Consider the following 21,419-nt stretch of genomic DNA (forward strand, 5'->3'; position numbering starts at 1 on the left):
GTATAAAACACTGAAGAACTGTCTCATATGCTGAGTCAGTGAAAAAAAAGTGCTGCGATTGTGTGACTGAATGCTTGGCCTTGGACGCCTTGAGATGCGTCTGCGTGCAGCGCGGGGTCGTAGCGCAGGAATGGAGACGCGTGAAACAGACACGGAAGCTGCGGAGCAACGGTAACTGGCTTGGTGATGAGGGCTCTGTTCCTGAAAGTGTGCACAAACTGGGAAGCTTTCCGAATTAACTGGCTTTGACTGCCAAAACAGAATAGGAAGTGCACCTAAAACAAAGTACTGCTGAAAAAAGTAAACGTGAGCAGCCTGGTAGCTAAACGGGTTGCCCTGGTGCCTGCATTGATACATGGGTTTGAATACGTGTGGAGTTCATCCTGTGTTTAAGTAAGTTTCCTCCGGATTCTCCAATTTCCTCCCAAAATCCAAAAACATGAGTTTCAGATAAATTAGTGTGTCCAGCATTGCGAGTTGCCTTTGTTCAAGGTATCTCTCTTTGCATTATGTAGCCTGGTAGCACAAAGCCGCTTTTGCTCATGTGATCAAGGTAAGGGTGTCAACTCCATTTCCATTCTTAAAGCCGCCACCCTCTGTTCATTGCTCCATCATGAGTCCTCCACTGATGATGGAATTAGTGTCAGGTATCTGCTTTTTTGCAGGTTCCTGGTATGGTCTAAGGCCGGTGATGGTCCAGACCCTGAAGGCCCACTCAGGGTTCCCTCAACATTACAACTGAATTGCAGTAATTCATGACATCCATTCAGCTTCTGATCTGGACAGTAGATAGACTGCAAAACCGTGCTCTTTTCTTTAGACTCGTGTTTCCAAGACTAGGGTTCCTTTTACGTCAAAACTTTTGCAGGTTTATACACACACACACTGTCCGAACCGCTTGTCTCATATGGGGTCACGGGGAGCCGGAGCCCAACCCAGCAACACAGGGACACACACACACACACACACACCCAGGACGGGATGCCAGTCCATCGCAACGCACCCCAAGCGGGACTCGAACCCCAGACCCACCAGAGAGCAGGACCTGGTCCCATCCACTGCACCACCACACCCCCTACAGGTTTCCAAATTTTTTCATTTCTTATGAGGGTGGCACAACGGGACAGTAAGTAATACTGATGTCTCACAGCTCTTTGACTGTGCCTTGGGTTTGCATCTAGCTCTGCTAACATGGAATTTGCATGTTCTCCTGGTATTTGCATAGATCTTTCCTCCCTACTAAACCGTACACCTGAACTGTCTAAAATTCTCGGGTCATATCAGACACATACGCTAAAAACTATAACCCATAACCTCGAAGGTATGGGTTTTTCAGTTAATTTCAACGGTTTGTGCGTAAAAGGATTTCAAGTTAGCAGAATTTTTTTTGTTGACTATATCTAAAGATCTGTTTTTGAGTTCTGAGCCCTTCATGATACATTTAAATACTAATAGTTGAGTTTGCTGCAATTATCACAGTCTCACAGGAGACACTTGCTGAGATCCCCGTTCCAACCAATTTCTGAAAGTTGATGGGAGGGTAAGAGGACAAGCAGGCTCACCATGTGAATGCCTTTATGAGAGCAATTTCGCCACAGGCTCCTATAGACACTGTAAGATCACCTCCATTGTACTTGTTATCCTGCAGAGCAGATTCAGTTTTGATCAAGCCCCGTATAGCTAATGAGTTAATAAATGCACTTCCTCTGAAGCAAAAGCAACAGACTTTTCGTTACAAATTGCATTGACTGTAAATAACCGTGGAGAAAATAATATCACATCAGACAAAATTCTTAGATTTTAACCAAGATGTCGGTTGAAAAATGTTTGTTTTCAATGTAGTTCACTGAAAAGCTGCAAGAGTGTAATGCAGAAAGTTGTTAGGGATATATATTATAATCGGACTCTGAATTTCTCAGTAGATTTTTTTGTAGATGTGTTATTCATAACTTTGCAGCTGAAATTTTGACTTAAACAGAACCTAGCTGCCTTGTATCTTGTGGAGCAGTGTCATTATCAAAACTGTTATGAGCTATCATCGCTGCTGTTTATAACTTTTAATAATGTTATACTATAAATGTGTGTTCATTGATTATGCACCCTTAGGCATTTTAAACATCCGGAAGCCAAGTGAGAGGTTGCAGACATTTAAAATGTAGAGCCACAGATCGCATTAATATACCGATGACAGAATCATAGTGTTCTGGAATGCCTGGGGGCAAAGTGCTATAGTGCACTTTGTAGTTTTTTCTTTTTTTTTTTAAATTGAGGACAGCTGGTAATGTAGTAGTTAGAGCTACTGCCTTTCTACCCAACGGTTGCAGGTTCAAAGCACACCTCCAGCTGTAGTAGCCTTGGGTGAGGTACTTACTCTAAATTGCTCCAGTAGAATTACCCAGGTGTACAAATGGGTATATACTTGTGTTAACTGAATGAACATCATTCAAAGTTGTGCTCTTTATATTTATTTAGGAGACACTTCTCTCCAAAGCAACTGCCAATGGATACTATGCAGTGTTATCAGCCCACACACCTTATTTACTGCGGTGACTTACACTGCTAGATACACCACTTACAATGGGTCACTCATCCATGCATCAGTGGAACACACTCTCTCTGTCACTCATACACTATGGGTGAACCTGAAGAGAAGGTCTTTAGACTGTGGGAGGAAACCAGTGCACCCAAAGGAAACCCACACAGACACAGGGAGAACATGAAAACTCCAAACAGACTGAGCAGGGATTGAACCCATATCCTCTCACACCACCCAAATCCTATGAGGTAGCAGCCCTACTTACTGTGCCACCATACCACCATACTGCCATATCACATTCAGTTGCAGGTTGTGCTGTTCTGTTGTATTCACACTGTTGTCTCTCAGGATTGTTCTCTTACTGGGCCTTCAAAATTTTAATGAACAGCAAATATAGATTCTTGTTTGGTATATAGCAGTCCTTTTGGATTATCAGATAAAAATAAATTTCAGGCTATGATACTGGGTATGTTTTAGTGTCCCACCTATGTTTTTTAGAGTGGCATAAAAAGAAGGAGAAAGGGCAGGTACAGCTGAAATGAATCTTTAAAGCCCCATAAATTTTATTATGGTTAATAACTCTCCCTGGATCTCTGTGATTTCAGGAGAAGACAAGAGTATATGTGTCATTAAATAGATGGGTCAGGGACCTGCGAGCGCTTCATACAAAGAGCAGTGGAGGAACAGGCTATCCAGAGACAGGATGTTTTTTTTAAGCATTTTTGCTGGTTCTCCGGGTGAACCTGTCTGATGAAGAGCTACAGCAGCTGGTACAATTCCAAACCATTCTTTTGAGGTTCTGGCCATGAATTTAGTGTTGCTGGTTGAAGGGTTTTGCTTGTTTGTTTTCCCCACATGTTGGCACAGTTCGGGCAAAAATATTAAGAATGAATTCCAATCAAAATATTTAATTTCTGTAATAAATTTCAACGGTTTATTAAGCTTTGACACCACCTGATACGTATCAAGTGAAATAGAAAAGTAGGGCATCGGATTTTGAGTTTGGTGACCAGGGAAAATGTTACTTTGTATTGGGCTGAAGTCTTTGTTTTGTCAGTTTAAATCCATGTTTGGTTTCCACACTGAATTTTCAGCAGTGCAAATGTCATTGCAACCTTCTGAGAGGACTGTTCCATGGGAAGCCCCCTCATGTTTAACAGATTCCGCTCAGTCGTAGCCAGAGGTAGATGGGAGACTTGAGAGCACGCCTCTGAGGAATGTCATCACACACCTGAAGTGCAGACCAAGGTGTACATAATGACAAATAATAGTAAATAATGATGCACTTTTACAAAACAGGACTAATCCTCACTCAAGGAGGATGAAGGAAACATCATATCTACTTGGAGAGAGAAAAATGATTTATTAAAGGGTATTGACATGCACGAAAGTTTCAGCCCTCAACTCTTAATCATCATTTAAGCCATGACAGAATCTCGATGGAAACAGAACAAGGTGACAAATCTTGGGCAGGTTCTTTTAAGAGGATATTTGGTTTTCACTGTGCTTCCAGTCAAGAGGGTCAGGAAGTCGTCTTTAAATCACATTCCTCCTGGACTCAACCTGTCACGTATGTCCCATTTGATACGTCTCATGGAGACATTACAAAACTTCAATGTGGAAGTAGTATATCCTTTTTATTATAAATCATCTTTCCAACCACACAAAGATGATTGCCCTGCTGGAAAGCAGTGAAAAATAGAATTAATATTTTGTGAGGTGCTGAGTTATGAGGATGTATGATTCATGTTTTTCTGTATGAAGCTGAGTGATAGTATCTGTATGCAATGACATAAAAAGGCTTTTGACTGATGTTTCTGGTAGGCTGGTTATTGCTGCTGTAACATCCAGTTGCATTCTTGGGTTCAAAAATTCAGTCTTACTCTGGAAGAGTCATGTTGAATGTAAATGATCTCATATATAGCTAGGATATAGATATTTATAGGCATACACACACACACATTGTCTGAACTGCTTCTCCCATACAGGGTCACGGCAAGCTGGAGCCTAACCCAGCAACAAAGGACATAAGGCTGGAGGGGGAGGGGACACACCCAGGATAGGACACCAGTCCATCACAAGGCACCCCAAGTGGGACTTGAACCCCAGACCCACCAGAGAACAGGACCTGGTCCAAAGAATTGCACCACCATACCACTGCATCCCCCTGTAGGCATACATTTTGCTGCAATGAGTAATGAAACCTGTATATTATTGGTTTTACAAAACATTTTCTCCAGGCTCTAATTTTAATGAAAAATACATTTGCAGACAACAATTAAACTGAGATATCTAAGCCTGATGAAGCTTAACAAAATTTTTTCTTGAGGGGGCCTGATAAGCAGTTGTATTATTCTTGCATCATATCAAAATTAAAGTGCATTGAAAACGTTTCTATAGCAATTTCATTCAATTACGAAAAATCCACCCGAGTGAATCTGAGCATACATCTTAAAAGCTAGGAGTTATAAGTTTTTACATGAACTGTATGAAATATTCCATAATATTCTAACCACACTTCCATTTTAATAGCACATTTAATTTGGTGCCTCTCTTTGAAACAGCAGGATAACATCTTGAGCAGCTTTAATTTCCACAGTTCCCCTCCCTACAAGTCTCACTTTGGAAGTATTTTTATGCATTCATAAACACACTTGAATTACTAAAGGCATTGTATGAATTTGTATGTTTCTGTCACTACTATATATGCTGTAATCAGAAGAGTTACAGACAGGGATTCTGAAAAGTCCTTCAGGAATTTAGCCCAATTATTAAAACACATTTTTCTTCGCTTTTTTCTAATGAAAAATTGGGAGACAGTAGAATTCAGGTTTCTTCTCATCTGTCTCTTCTGCAGAATGTGACTGCAAATCATTGCTTCCAAATCATTGTGCTTCATTAGCTTGTTTCCGCTGGTCCTATAATGAATGATGCAGTATGTGAGGACATCTGTGTCTTTCTGTACTCTCACTGGAAGCAACGTAATATTGACAGCGGGACCCTGACATTCATTCAAATATTTTAACAAAAGCTTTGCACATGTGATTGACAATCCGATATGTTCACAGACACTTTTATACAAAATTCAAATATTTCCGTTGAATGTTGACCAGAACGAGTGCTTCTTTGCTGATGTTACCGTAGCCTGAGAACAGAGGCTGCAAGGTTTTGAAGCTGAATAATAACATGCTTTCCTGGATATCATAAATCACGTCTGTTCTCATATTGCGAGAAGATTTTCCGGAATTCTTGTTCTGGGCCTTAGAGAAGAAAACGTCGATTTTGTTTTTGTTTTTTTTTTTTGGCTTCAGTCATAGTGAGCATAGAGTTAACGTTTTTGAAGTAACAAAAGTGTCAGAACAGATAAGGAGATAATAATACACACTGAAGATTCTGTAAGTGCTTCTCAATGCAAATTTTATACCATCCCAGCAAGCTGGAGAGCAGCGGATTGATGTTGCGTGAGTTAACATATAGTTGTGGATTTAGTGGGATCACAACATATCCTTGTTGTGTAGGCAACAGCTCCCCTCCCCACCCCACACCTCATAAGAGTTTAATGAGGATTACAATTTACTTGGATATTTTCCTGCGCGCGCACCGTTTTCCGCAATGGCATTTATCACCGGGAAGAGTTTATTCTGCGGCTGTACGGAAGGCCCGATGCCGTTTTTTTCATGCCAATAAAAACATTAACAAAACCTTATTGAAATTCCACTGGGTGCAGAGCTTTCCCATGGCGTCTAGCAAAAGGCAAAACTATTAGATTGCGGTTTCTATTTCAGTTGTTTTCCTGTCCACACCCAAGATAGAACTGAATTGCTGCAGCAATAGAGCCTTTTTTTGCCGGAGTTTTGCAGACACGGAGTATACAATTTATAACACTTACCGGACAGTTAATATAACTGCATACAGTATTCAGAAAGACCGGTATGTCATCTTGGCAAAGACCTTTTGTTTTGAAGGGCTGATGACATGGAATGAGTATTGCACATTCCGTTCAGATTTGTTGTTAAAGTTGCATTTGCTCATTTAGCTGATGCTCTTCCCCAAAGCACCTTAGTTATGTTTTGAATGAATGAGCTTTATTGCCAACTATGTTTACACATACAAGGAATTTGTCTTGGTGACAGACACTTCCACAGCACAGACAGAGTGACAGTGACAAGACACAGATAATAAAAGTCACACACACACACACACACACACACACACACACACACACACACACACACACACACACACACACACACACACACACACACACACACACACACACACACACACACACACACACACACACACACACACACACACACACACACACACACACACACACACACACACCGCTTGTCCCTTACGGGGTCACGGGGAACCGGAGCCTACCCGGCAACACAGGGCGTAAGGCCAGAGGGGGAAGGGGACACACCCAGGACGGGACGCCAGTCCGTCGCAAGGCACCCCAAGCGGGACTCGAACCCCAGACCCACCGGAGAGTAGGACTGCGGTCCAACCCACTGCGCCACCGCACCCCCTAATAAAAGTTAAAGTGAGCTAATAAAAGATAAACATAAATATATAGAGTATAAAGTACACAATATACAAAACAGACGCTAGACATTATATCTTTGTACAGGTATGTTATATGTTCAGGTATTTACAATTATTTACCCATTTATATAGCTGGCTAACTTTACTGGAGCAATTCAGGTTAAATACCTTGCTCAAGGAGGCGCGGTGGCGCAGTGGGTTGGACCGGGTCCTGCTCTTCTGTGGGTCTGCGGTTCGAGTCCCGCTTGGGGTGCCTTGCGACGGACTGGCGTCCCGTCCTGGGTGTGTCCCCTCTCCCTCTGGCCTTACGCCCTGTGTTACCGGGTTAGGCTCCGGTTCCCCGTGACCCCGTATGGGACAAGCGGTTCTGAAAATGTGTGTGTGTGTGTGTACCTTGCTCAAGGGTACTACAGCTGGAAGTGGGAATCAAACCTGTGACCTTTGGGTCTAAAGACAGCAACTTGAAACTCTGTGTTACCGGCTTCCCCAAGTTGCACTGCTTCACACTGTCCATTTTAATCTATTATTGTGCTTTACATAAACACCATTGCAGCTCCGTCACCCTAATGCACCACTGTAATCCCACATTCAATGTCCATTATTTCCTCTAAAAAACATCTACCCTTCAGGAGCCTTCAAGGGGTTCCGCTCCTGCAGTCATTTATCTTTGTTTGCAGACGTTTCGGTTCCAGCATCCGTCTGTCCTAATAAAAACTTTGTCCAAATTTTATCTTGTGTTTCTCAATATTCTGTTTAGAAAATTCATCTGAACTGAATGATTAAATGCAGATATTCTGTATAATAACTGTGTGCCTTCCTGCGTTTGGATCTTTCTTGTAGCTGTGCTCAGGAATAATTCAAACTCAGTAGGGGGCTTGTCAGGAACATCTCTCCTTGTACTACTGACATGAATTTCTTCTTTTCACTAAAATTTAATTCTGACACTCACTTGATACAGTATATAGACCTGTAACAGAGAATCAGGCTTATAAGTATGGAAATTGTACAATATCGCTGAAGCTCTTCGTGGCAACCATCTGTGTTCCATCAGCTACGTCAGTCAAAGGAAGTAATTCGCTCATACATTGTCTGAAACGGCTTGTCCCAAGCTGGGGTCGCGACAAGCTGAAGCCTAACCCGGCAACACAGGGCGTAAGGCTGGAGGGGAAGGGGACACACGGGACACCAGTTCATCACAAGGCACCTCAAGCGGGACTCGAACCCCAGACCCATTAGAGAGCAGGCCCTGGCCAAACCCACTGTGCCCCCTTGAATTAGTTCTTTTGGAAATATTCTATTTTTCACTAGTGGATCTTCTACCTTCCAGCTCACACAATGAGAGTATGTTCCCCCAAAAAAATTCTTTTGTTGGAATCTATTGCAGTACGTAGATCTGTGCTATAATGTACATGCTCCTTTAACATGAACGGTTTTGGGACGATAAGGCCAGGGGGCTGTGAGATATAGCCATTCGGCTCTAAAAGTGTCCGATAGAAAGGCCATCTAAAGCCTTAGGAAAGGCGCCATGTTTCACTGGCTGGATCTTGAAACAATGCGTTAAACCCAAGTCTCCTCTCTCCTTTAGCTGAGTGATACCAATCCTCCCTAATAAAGTGGTTTAGGGGCCTTAACACAGGTTTAGCATACTAATGCGTGTGGAAACTGATCTGAGCGTATGGAGGGAATAGTTTATGAGGTGATAATTAGGCCAGAAATATTGAACTAATTCCACGGCTTCCCTCACTGGCTCCAGTAGCGAGGAATTGGACTGAAAAGATGCACGTCTTATCTGTAGCATTCAGCAGGGAGCTCAGAGGCATGTTAAAAGATTAATAACTCTATATCTGTGCCCCTTCCTGTAACGATTGTCCTCGCGGTGAAGACCTTCAGGTTCTGTGATCTTCTCTCGAAAACTTTCCACTGCTTTTTGATGTAAAATGAGAGAAAGCGCTGCGAACTTTCATAAACCGCCCGGTCAGCATTTATTCGCACGCAGGGCGTTATCTTTATCCAACCATCACACGGCATGTTCAAGGACTCTCTGACTCGTCAATTTATTGAAGGCAGCCGAAGGAGAAGGACCGGAATGAATAGCTTGTACGTTTTTATACGGGTCTACCGGAATGTTAATGCACCAGAGAGGCTGGAGAAACAGCGAGAGCGACTCTGAAAAGCACTTTTCTATATTCTGCACCTCCTGGGGGAACCAGTGATGTGAAGCACCTTGCTACATGGGAGAGGAGCAGCCCATTCTCAACATGCTGCCATTAAAATAATAATAAGTGCCATGTGAAACAACCCTCCTCAGCCACTGGTCTGAGCTTGAAAAACTGGATGAAGCTCTAAGGGGAGGAGAAGAAACGTGGTACAATTTTCCAGACACAAGTGTCCCTGCAGTAGATTGTGCTTGCAGTGTAATGTGTGTGTTTTTGGGACAGGTTTTTTGAAAGAAATACTACGCAGTGCCGACTTCGGGAGTGTTCAGTGTTGGAAATGTATGGCTGAGACAATAGACAAGGATGTACATATTGCAACGTTTGCTCCATGTGTTGTGTTTGAATAAAGAACTGTAATCATGTACTTAATTTTATTCATTTAAATGACACTTTTTCACAATCGACGTTCAACTAAATCAGAGAAAACAAAAGTACATTTCACCCACGGACGGAAGGACACACGTGCAATAATAACGGCTATTACTATTAATCAGAGTCATTAGGTATTTGTTCACGGTATTTACAGTCACTTTTGTGTACTTCTACAGAGGGAATAAATAGAGGGTTCGTGGTGAATTCTGAACCTCTGTAGGTCATTCAGAAAGAGTTTCTCCTGTGGCTTGTAATTATAGGGAGTTTGGGAGCCTTCAGTCTCTCTGTATTGTATTTAGTTTTAATACTCAGTCTGTCTACTGGAACATGGCTATGAAAAGCACAGCAAAGTGCAATTTAGCTTCTCCGCACTGTCCCTGCCACACAATGAGTCACCCTCTCGTTCTCGGAGCCTTCAGCTCCTGGGTGCCCAGCGAAAAGGAGAAATAGCCTGAAACACTGGGCCAAAGAGGCAAACGCAGCAGCCTTTGTAAATACACAAACACGGGACACAGACTTGGATATCGGTGGGTTCCAGTGATGAAGATTTGCCCAGCACACTCAGTGTCAAAACATACAGCACAGGCCTTTATTGAAATGTAATTAGCAGCTGAGAGGAATTTGCTGCTATATTTAATTTCCTCTCTCCATTACACAAATATGGAGACCGATAGAAAGGGCCTTGTGTCTGTCTCAGTTTTGCTGTTATTTGTTGTTGATGCATCTCCAGAAAAAAAAAAAAAAAGATTTTTTTTTTTTTTTATTTTTTTAAAATAATTCCTTGCTTTTACTTTTTTCTAATCCTCCGAAGTTCAGTCTTTATCGGACACTTCCTTCAACATCATGTTGCCTGAGGAGCGCTTTCATTTACACCGTTTAATCTCATATGCTTAATCTCTTATTTGCTACTGATCATTTTTGCTAAAGATGCCCTTCGGGAAAAGGAATTGCAGCTAATAATTCAAACAACATTCTCACCCTAATACATAGCAAAATTAATGTTGCAGTTTTCCTGATATCAGTAATCACCTCTTGTTATCCGGAAATGTACATTTACCAATCGGCTTTAACAGCAAACTTTAATATTACCATCTTTTGTCAGGAATGCTATGCACTAATGGTTTCAACATCTTAAAAATCACAGGGGTAAAATAAATTTAATTGATATTAGAAGCCTTGCTCATTCCCTGCATCAGGTCATCAGTTGTAATTAAGCAAATCATTCTGATTTGTACTGGTAGATTCATGGTTTGGGCTTCACAATAGAAAAACCAAAAAAGGATTTTTTTTCCCCTTTGCAGCTATCTTTTGCCCTGTCAGATACCTCTGTTACAGTAACAATCAAGATTATCTGAAAAAAGTCCAAAACCACCAAGTAATCATTCAAGTTCTGCTAGCTGACTAATACAGCTTTTGGGGATGCAGCTCACCAGGTAAACAGGCTAATGTGGTGGTCCTGATTGATCTCCATTGAGTTAATACGACCAGAAAATTGTCCATTTCTTTGAACAGAATTACAAAAGGAGAGGATTAATATACAATAATACACAATATTTCAGAGGGAAAAAGCGAGCAGTTTTTGTATTTCCTTAAATTTCAGTCTGAATGTTAATTACAAAGGTAATACATCTACGATTTTTATGTATCATGAATTACTAAATTTTTTTAGTAATAATAAATTAATAAAATATTAAGTGTACTGATACATTAAGGAAAATGGTGGCATGAAAAAGGGTGAGGAGCAAGATTTCTACACACACACATTTTCAGAACCGCTTGTCCCATACGGAGCCTACCCGGTAACACAGGGCATAAGGCTGGAGGGGAAGGGGACACACCCAGGATGGGACGCCAGTCCGTCGCAAGGCACCCCAAGCGGGACTCGAACCCCAGACCCACTGGAGAGCAGGACTGTGGTCCAACCCACTGCACCACCACACCCCTGCAAAATTTCATGCTGGGCCATTTTTTCAGGATTCAGAATTTTTCTGTTGGTCACTTGTGGTTTGCATTCTTGCATCTGAGCAAGGCTCTGCAATCAAAAATTAAGAAGAAAGTCAGAAGGAACAAGCCTTCGCAGCAGAATGACAGAGTACTTGCAGGACATTAAACCTTGTTAACACAAATCAGTGCAGATGTAATTGTTACCTTGGAGGCCTCTTTAGAGAAGACACTAGAACAGATTGCAGCCTTGGATAACACAGACTGTGAACAGATAAAAATAGTGCAGAACAAGATTAAACTTGCAGAACAATGAACACCAAAAGCAAATGATGTAACTATAGAGCTGCATGTATATTCTGAGCCCCAGAAACACTGAAGGTCTAAAAAATTGCACTGAGGGGCTACGGTCTTAAAATATATAGTCTTTAAAGGGTTTGGAATGTGTAAAACCTCAGCTGTCAGCTGTGTCTAGGCCTCTCAGTACCAGTTTTGTTTGCTTTGTTGCTGGATTTAAATTGCATTTTGCAAGTTTTGATGTTAAGCTGTTAAGCTATTAAGCGTACCTGTAGATACTTGTCAGCCAAGAAGAAGGGAACATAAAGTGGATTTAAGAAAAAAAAAATGTTCCGTATCCGTTTTAAAAACCAGCGGAGACATAATCTTTTTAGGGGATGTTGCCTAGCATCCCTGAAGCACTTATAACCATATTGAGCAAAAAAAAACTTGTCAGAAAGTGTTTAACCAATGTTTCTATGTTGATAATATAATCCCTTTGCTCATTTTTCTTCCTGCCACTTAATTAAGTCCTTTAAGTATTTACAGTGATGTGTGCAACCATGCAGTTATGTTTACGGGAGCTATCTGCTGAGCCTATGGTACTTAAATACATAAATTAATGTGCGCGGTCAATAACCTTAATAAAAGTTTGCTTTTGTGACGTTCTCCATGCTGTTGGGGTGGCACATCAATTAGTGCTGCTGTCTCACAGCAATTAGGTGGTGCGAGAGGGCATGGGTTCAATCCCTGCTCAGTCTGTGTGGGGTTTGTATGTTCTCCCCATGTCTGCGTTGGTTTCCTCTGGGTGCTCTGGTTTCCTCCCACATTCCACAGACATGATGTTCAGGTTCCCCATAGTGTGTGAGTGACTGAGAGAGTGTGTTCCACTGATGAATGGATGAGTGACCCATTGTAAGTAGTGTATCTACCAGTGTAAGTCACTGTGGTGAATAAGGTGTGTGGACTGATAACACTACATAGAGTTCATTGGAAGTTGCTTTGGAGAAAAAGCATCTACTAAATAAGTAAATGTAATTATACATTTTTACATTATAATTATTTTATCCTAAAATCTCAATAATGAAAGAAGACATTCAACTCATTGCCATTCTACAAACAGCCACGATTCTAAAACAGAGGTCTTTGTAGAAGAAACAGATCAAGTTGGAGTGCTGGGAGCTGCTGTCCATGGTACTGGTTTTGCTTGGTGGTGTTGAGCAATAACTCCCCGTCTCGCCTTGTTCAGCTCCCCTCACACTGCCACAAATAACTCCAAATTTCAAGCAGATACAGTGTTTCAGAAACCAGCAGCACAACTCATAAAATATTGATCTCCACTTGTATGTGAAGTAATATTTTGGCTTAGATGTATCTAGAAATGTCTTTGCTGAGTGAAGAACGTAAATGGCTATATAAGGAAATAGTTTATAAATTCCAGTTTATACGTTGATCTTATTGCAGATCTCTAGGGATTTTGAAATTCTCTAACATCTAAATCAAGAAGCATTATCGTATTGATCTGTAAATGTCTAGTTCCTTGCTACTGAGAAGGACGGCTGCACTCCGTAACTCATGCACGGTGACAGACTTGTGAGATTAACACCAAGGAGACACCAGCTAGTGTGCGGTGAGAGCGACTGCCTGCTCTGCTACCCTTGAGCATAGTACTTACCAGAAATTGCTCCAGCAAAGAACAGCTGTGTAAATGGATTAATCAATGCAAGCAGCATAATATGAGGAAAAATGTAAAATATTAGAAATTACCTACTTGAACGGGATCGGGATTTGTCTATCCTGTGTCTTATGCACCTACTCGAACGATGAACCTCGGTGCAGCAAGCGGTAGGGAACAAACTAGGTTTGCTTGAGACTTTCATGTCTGCAGCTATGTCTCCTTCTCTTAATGTAATGCATAAATTGTACTTTTGCTGAGATGTACATCGCTATGAATAAATGTAAATGTAAATGTAGAAAGGTATGTTATTTGAATAAACGTAAATGAAACCTTGGCAGATGTCAGTAAGAATGTGAGGTATGTTTGGTAGAAGCAGATTTTCAGCAACATAGTTATTTAAGTGATGTATAAATATTTAATACAGTGGACAGCATGGCGGCACAATGGACATCACCACTACCTCTGGCACCTGGGAACTGTGGGTGAAGGCTTGAATCTGGCTCGGTCTGTGTGAAGCTTGTGTGTTCTTCTTTGGTTTCTTCTTGCGCTCCAATGACATGCAGTTCATGTCAACTGGCAACAGTTTTCCCTATAGTGTGGAAATGAGTAGGTATCTGTAGGTTGGTAGGTAACCCCCTCAGCCTTGCATCCAGTGACTCCGAGATCAGTTCTGGATCATTGCTACCCCGACCAGGGCAAGCACACACACACATTTTTGGAACCGCTCGTCCCATACGGGGTCGCGGGGAACCGGAGCCTACCCGGCAACACAGGGCGTAAGGCCGGAGGGGGAGGGGACACACCCAGGACGGGACGCCAGTCCGTCGCAAGGCACCCCAAGCGGGACTCGAACCCCAGACCCACGGGAGAACAGGACCAGGTCCAACCCACTACGCCACCACACCCCCTATTACCCTAGGACAAGCAGTTAGCCAAAATGTGCGAGAAAGTGTCCAATACAGCACATAGGCTATACAATAAAACAAGATTTTTAAAAATGACGTTCCAAAATTATGACAGCAAACTATTAAAAGGGAATATTACTAAAAATAAGAACACCTTTCACTTTGTTATGTTTATTTATGTACACACTGCACCGTAGTGCCAACTAGCCAGGAGATCGGAGACACACAGCGAACTAATTTTCCGTCATCTTTAAAGTAAATTGCATTGAACTCATACCACCAAGTAGGTAATAGGCTGTCTGCCTTTGATGATTCCATTCTTGTCTCTGTGTCTCCTTTCCTCTTTTTCTCTATGGCAACACAGCTGGGCCTCGTACCCTTGTTGCTTTCATTAGCGAGAGGAAAACCAGCTGTAAAATCTGCTTGAGACCGGAAAGAGAGCAGAGCGAAAAAGCAGAAAAGCCAAATCATTACATAAACTCTCATGCCTTTCTGTACTGTTCAGGATGCCTGAATATAGGTGAATTTAAGAGCTTTGACAAGATATTCTACATTTAAAAACTAATCTTTGTATAACACACAATGACAGACATGTGGCAGAATACAAATTTTATTTAAATGCTAATGTGAGCAGTACAGATCTTCGAGCTGACTCAACTGATGGTTAATTTCTTTTAAATGACAGTAAATAGAAAAGCATGTTAGTCATTGAATCAGATTTTTCACCCTTGTCTTGGAAAGAGTTATGGTGATCAAAGCATGTAATATTAAGACAGACTGACAGACAGACAGACAGGCAGAGCTTTACTGATCCTGAGAGTAATTGCACAGGCAACATACATACAGTAAGGCGGAAACAGAGAATGCCAAAATAAATAAACACCATACTTTGACTAATTTATTTTGTTCTTGTGAATTATGCATTGATTCTACCTGGTCTGCTTTGTAAAATTCAAAAAGTGCATGTTTATGTCCTGGGTGGTCATGATGCTGACCCTTCCCCAGCCAGGTCTCTCAACTTGAGAGCAACAGCTGATGACCTCTTCTCGTTTTTCATGCAAGGACATAGAACAATTTATTCCTTAGAATAAGCAATGGGCTGTCTTTCTCTGTCCTTTATACAGACAGTACTTTGAAATTCAAATCATGCTATATGTGTGCGCTCGCTTGCTCTTTCCATAAAAGATTCACTAGCAAAATAACCATGCTTTATAAACAGTTTCAAACAGAGTATCCAGGAGGTCCCTCTCATGCGTTCTGTACATGACAAATAATTTCACGTAGTCTGTGTGTCGATACGTTTTCTTTCTGTTTCGGTTTTGTCGCGTTTCAAACTGTTCAGCTCTTTCCGCAGAGCGGACGGCACATGTGTTTCCCCTTTGTGAAATACTCAGTGTGCCTAATAATCTGACACACACCTTGAAATGATCACACACGTTAGTATCCACTTTTATTTTTCTTTTCATGTCTACACAGCTCCCACACCTTAGCCACCTGTTACGCTTGCAGTGCTGTTGAGAGCGAAGGCTGATTTTAAATCACACAACAATAGATATTCTCTATGCCTATGAAGTGCAGTATTCATAATTTCAACTCTTATTTCCTTTTGCCTTTTTTTTTTTACTCATTCATTGAAATTTTGTTTAGCTCCCTGGGTTTAGTAAACCAGTGTCAGTTTCCCAAAAGCACTGTAGCATTATGATGATCATTACATCACATATCATCTATTTCTTGTGTACCAGCCGAACATCATTGCCATGAAGTACTGCAAGTTCCTAAATGTTGCTTACTAGATGCATTCTTTCAAAGTCACTGCTGCATTTCTTCACCTTCCTCTATACACCCCACTATTGTACAGGCGTCAGAGAACTTTTTTAAGTGACAAAGAGCAGTCGTGGATGTAGAGGGTGAATAAAAATGTGGGCAATACTGTTCCCTGGGGGCACCAGTGCTACTCACCATCACATCAGAGACACAGTCTCAAAGCTCTCCCTCCAGATCTAAACGTTTCCTTTACCTTATTCAGGAGGCCCTTCAACTCTTGTGTGATTTGTGATTTACTATTGGGAGAGCATTGCAGACGAATGACTGACTACATGTACAGAATATTTCTAGAGGAGTACAGTCAAATGACTCATCTGGACTTCGTAATGTCCTACTCTGGTGAGAAAAACTAAGAGACTAAGACTAACCCTAAGGACTAAGCTCTCATGTGTTGAAAAATGCTAAATCACACTGAGGCAGGCTGGAGCATGGCAGCAACCCTACTCCCAGATGGCAGATGGCACCTGTAGACAGGTTGTTAGAGGGGAAAGGAGCATCTGGTTCAGCTACTTTCCTACTCAAAGCTCTTCTTTTAGGACGAGTCATTTTCTGTGTGTTTGATTTAACTACGAGGATTTTAGGTTGAGTTGTGTGGATTTGTTTTACAAAAACAGACTGGAAGTCTAGGTTTATGATATGAGTCCCCGTCAAAGCTCCTGAAGAACCTTCGATTAATAAATAGATATGCGGTACACACATCCCTGAGGGCTCCGGTTGATGGTCACAGTCTCTGTTTGAGTTCTATTTCGTTTCTGATGAAGGCTTTACTTAAAATAGGCACAACAGCACCAGCTTTGTCCTACCAGCCATCACAGCTGCAGCAGGTAATGCAGCTGTTGTAAATGCAGGCTGGTGACCTAAAAAATGCCTAAAAATTGCATCTTATTATGTATTTTTATTATTTTCATTGTTCAGATCTCAGGAGGAGTCTTTTCTGATACCCTGGAACACAGCTTTTGTATTAATATCCAGTTGCGATGAAAATCTGTCACTTTGGATGAAAAATATTTCATAATGACACATATACAATGTAATATAGCATTCATTCATGAATCATTTATTCATTCATTCATTCATTCATTCACTCACTCCATTATCATCCCATCAAGTGTTTGTACCAATGTATGTGTACATATACCAAATATTTCTACGATAAACTAATGGAATAAACTAGCAGTATGTCACAGTCATTCAGAAATACTTAAGACACAATGCAGGAGCACAGGTGTCAGAAAGCAGTGCTTGTAAAACACAGGACTAATGTTGAGAAATGTAGAGACGGTAACATGGTGTTCAGTTGGACCAGTATTTATAACATAAGATTGAATGACAAATGAAATCCAAGTGTAACGGCTATTTAGGCAAACTGGTTCCCTCGCAAAGGCCAGGCATTACAATATATTCCAGTACGCACAATGTATTCTAGCACATGGCAGTGCCCCGGCTTTCCAGTCATTGCGTGCCTTCACCAACCTTAGTGTCATTCTATGCAAAATCAGTTTTAGATTCCAAGACTGGAAACGAGTTTTTCTTTCAGCAGGACAATATTCTTTTTGAAATCCTAGAAAATTCACATTTATGAGAGCAGCAAAGGTTCACTTGGTAAGGGGAAGCCTTGGTCAGCAATGTTTGACCATGAAGACTTGCTCTCAGCAGAGGGTACATATGGCCCTCATGCCTGAATAACTAACAATTACACACACATCATCTGAACTGCTTTGTCCCATACAGGGTCACGGGGAGGTGACACACCCAGGACAGGATGCCAGTCCATCACAAGGCACCCCAAGCGGGATTTGAACCCCAGACCCACCGGAGAGCAGGACCAGGTCCAACCCATTGCACCACCACACCCCCTTAACTAACAATTACTCGGTTTACAAAGCACTCATGAGCCTGGATAAATAAGAGACTCTCTGAAAAAACAGATCAAGCAGATGAGAAGCCAGTGTGAATAACTAAGAGCCCAACTGTTTTCGTATTTTCCGTTGCTCTCAAGCACTTCATTTCTTCCCAGACTGACCTGTGAAGGGCACCGCATTGTGTAATGCAGTCATTACTGAACGGTCACCCTTCCCTGCTTTTTCCAGTCATTCCCGTCACTCTATTTGTTGCCAGTGCATGACGTATACAGCCACTGAGAAAAACCACAGTGCTAATAAACACCAGAAGCCTATCGAAGTCGAATGCACTCAAGGAAAACCTTAAAGCCTCCATTCACTTTAAGAGTGTGTTTCAAATGACCCTGAATGTTTTCTTAACGTGTGTTTCGATCCATCATGGCAAATATCACACATCACACTGTCTGAAATCAGAGCTTGACCTGGCAACACAGGGCGCAAGGCCGGAGGGGGAGGGGACGCACCCCGGACGGGACGCCAGTTTGTCACAAGGCACCCCAAGCAGGACTCGAACCCCAGACCCACCAGAGAGCAGGCACAGGCCAAAATCATGGCAAATATGACAAATAGAATTTCTAGCGGTGGTGCCACTGTAATAAGCTCCTGAAACCAAGCGTTTCTGACGGCTCACATCTCGCACACACAAGCCCCCTTGCTGTCACTGCTCAACCCACGCAACCCACAGACGTGTCTCTGACGTTCGAGCCTCAATGCCATGACATTGTACCAAAGAAGACACAGTTGTGCAACAGTGGGCAAGCAGCACAGGTCCCTAATGCTAATACCAGCTGTGTCTTGTGCCTCTTCTGCGGTCACTTGTCTCCAAATAGCATCAGCGTGCTTTGAAATCCTTCGCAAGGGTTTGGCTCTACTGCAGTTTGCAATCATTATGACCCTGCCGATCTTCTCATATGTGCGTCTGTGTTTTGTGCTGCTTCGACCAGAAATTTGATCTTAACTAATTCGCTTTATGTACTCTAAGGTTCAAAGAAAGGGAGAATGTTTTTGTTCATTTGCATTTTTGTTCGTAAGTTTCTGCGTCATAGGTAACTTCTACTCTATGCACTGCTATTGCTGGAACTCAAACTGAAAGTATTAACTGCATTGTGATTTGTAAGGCTCCAGGCTTTGTAGTGATGAGGTGGGCAATTTCTGATGATATATAAACAAAGACCATTAGTAAGTGAGTCTTTTTTTTTCTGCATAACAGTATCAGTAAGCTGTACAGTGAGGATTACATTTACATTTACATTATGTTTATTTACTTAGCAGACGCTTTTCTCCAAAGTGACTTCCAATGAACTCTATGTAGTGTTACCAGCCCACACACCTTATTGACCAAGGTGACTTACACTGCTAGATACCCTACTTACAATGGGTCACTCACCCATACATACTGTACATCAGTGGAACACACTCTCTCTGTGTCATTCACACACTAATACTTATTACTTATACTAATATTTCACACACAGATTACAAAATGCTAATCCGAAATAACAGTTAAGGATATTAATGTTATTAGTTCTGTTGGACACGCTGCTGCGGTAATTCAGAAGCAATCAGGATTTACTTCCACACCGGGCTGACTTCTCCCTCCCTCTTTTACAAATGTGGTCGACCATCTGAATATCGTTTCAGCTGTTCAACAAAAGGAAGCTTTATTGAGCGTTTTTTTAGTAGCCAATGCCAAGCTGAACAAGAAGCGCAAAAATACAGTAAGAATTCACAATTGCTTCTGAAAGGCTGGGCACAAACTTCAAGACAAGGTAATCACAGCATGAGACAGGCAGCTTGGAGAAAACAGCATTTTAACGCAGACAGAGAAGACATGCACAGTCTGACATTGGTGATGCCCGTTTGACGTGTGATTAGCTCAGCGGGACTGTCCATTTGCAACGGCTGCGCTGCCGCACATCCCCTCCAAGTGAAAGGTACAGACGCGTTTTTGAAAGTAGCTGACACAGAACGACTCGGAGAACTACGAGCACAAATATATTTAAAACTCAGCATGGCACGAAATGTCATTGTGTTTAATTCCATTTATTGTCAAAATTATACTTCACAGTCAAGGCTGAAGAATAAGCTCTTCTGGGGCTGACTGCATCCAGAATAAGACAGGAACGAGGAAACATATTAAGTTTCTCTATATCTCATAACCAGGTGTAGAGACTTTCAGAAATGGAAAAAACGTGAAACTGAGGTGCTATGGAATCCTGCATCACAACACTCCCAAACAGCGGAAAACACAGGAATACGTTACATAAAACCAGAAGCATAAAAGTGAGATAAAAGAAAAAAAAAAGCACAAACTAGCATGATACTTGGACTGTTCATCACAGTTTTTCATTGTACAGTTCAGTTGCTACTGTGCCTTTTTTAATCACTAACGCTTTTAAGATACAATAGAAATGACAAATACAAAGACAAACGATGCAATGAAAACAAAAACAAATAAAACTAAAATGCAAATGATTAGGAAACATATTAACAAAACATAGGAAACATATTAAGAAAATACAATTCATAACAACTGATGGAACCAGCACAGAAAATGTCAAATAAAATAAGCACTTGGGAGTTTTAACAACTGAACATGGCAGATGTAAGAAAAAAAAGACGAGGTCAATGATAGCACAGGTAAAACCAAACTTTAATAGCGTTAAAAGACTATGAGAAATCAGACATTTCAAGAAGACTTAGAAAACTCAAATGTTATGTTTGGTCAGTCTTCTTGCAAGGATGTGAATCATGGTTAGTAAAAAGAGAATGAAAAGAGAACATCCTCTTTTTGAATTGTGCTGCTATAAGGGTATTAAAACTATCATGGACTGAATGAGTCTGAAATGAGGAGGTAGTTAAAATAACAGATTTATTAAAAAAAAAAACAAAAAACAGCTTACTCAAGACACTAGAGGACAGAGAAAACAAGGACCGCGACCACATTATGAAGAAATCCGAAAATAACTCCTGCAAGGCAAGACAAAAGGAAAGAGAGACAGATGCAAGTTGAATATATCACTTGGACAAACTCTCACAGGAGGCACACTGCAGGGACCAAGAGAAACTTCTTCGCACCACGAAACATCCAAAGGCATGGAAGGCAATGATTTGACAACCTCGCATCCGAAGTCACCTGAACAGATGGGAGACTTTTAATCACTGCCTTTCAATGAAATAAACAGGTTAATTTAAGACATCTGTAATTCACAACTGTTG

This window comes from Scleropages formosus, chromosome 4 (genome assembly GCF_900964775.1).
Source record: "Scleropages formosus chromosome 4, fSclFor1.1, whole genome shotgun sequence".
Taxonomy (NCBI): Eukaryota; Metazoa; Chordata; class Actinopteri; order Osteoglossiformes; family Osteoglossidae; genus Scleropages; species Scleropages formosus.